Here is a 716-nt window from a genome sequence, read left to right as displayed (position 1 = left end):
CTTCATGAATTGGGTTGCAAGTTGAGCTCCTAAGTTGTTAATATCAACGTCTTCCACGGCCTTTACTTGACTTCTTCCATTTAGTCTCCTCTCACTTGGATATTGGTAGTTATTATGGGCCATCTCTTCAATTAATTCAAATGCTTCTGATTGCCTCTTCTTCATTAAAGAACCTCCTGCAGCTGCATCTACCAATTGTTTGTTACCATAATCTAGACCATTATAGAAAATCTGTACCTGTATCCATGTTGGAAAACCATGGTGTGGGCATCTTCTTAATAGTTCCTTGAAGCGCTCCCATGCATCATACAAAGTCTCTTGGTCCCATTGACAAAAATTGTTTATATCACTTTTCAATTTTGCGGTCTTTGATGGAGGAAAGAATTTGTCTAGGAATTTTGCCTCCATAGCATCCCATGTAGTGATAGTACCTGCAGGTAAAGAATTTAACCACACTTTTGCCTTGTCTCTAAGAGACCAAGGAAAAAGTCTTAATCGAAAAGCATCATCAGAAACACCATTTTGTTTAGACATATCACACAATTGAAGAAAACTAGAAATATGCATGTTTGGATCTTCATGAGGCAAACCACAAAATTGAACATTATTAAGCAAAGAAGTAGTAGATGCTTCAATTTTAAAATTGTTTGCTTCAATGGGTGGTCTCCTTATGCAAGACAAATCACCAACTTTCTTGTGAGCAGCATACTCGCATA

General features: G+C 37.3%; 1 non-coding gene across 1 annotated transcript; it reads left to right on the top strand.

Annotated features, from left to right (window-relative positions):
• The first annotated feature begins 253 nt into the window (after nt 1–253).
• On the top strand, nt 254–360 carry LOC112492660 (small nucleolar RNA R71). Its single transcript, XR_003057107.1, has one exon. It is a non-coding gene; the product is annotated as a small nucleolar RNA R71 (small nucleolar RNA).
• The last annotated feature ends 356 nt before the right edge of the window (nt 361–716 follow it).

Source organism: Ziziphus jujuba, chromosome 2, assembly GCF_031755915.1.
Source record: "Ziziphus jujuba cultivar Dongzao chromosome 2, ASM3175591v1".
In the NCBI taxonomy this organism is placed as follows: domain Eukaryota; kingdom Viridiplantae; phylum Streptophyta; class Magnoliopsida; order Rosales; family Rhamnaceae; genus Ziziphus; species Ziziphus jujuba.
Note: the sequence above shows the minus strand (reverse complement) of the source record. Positions and strands in the feature narration are given on the sequence as shown.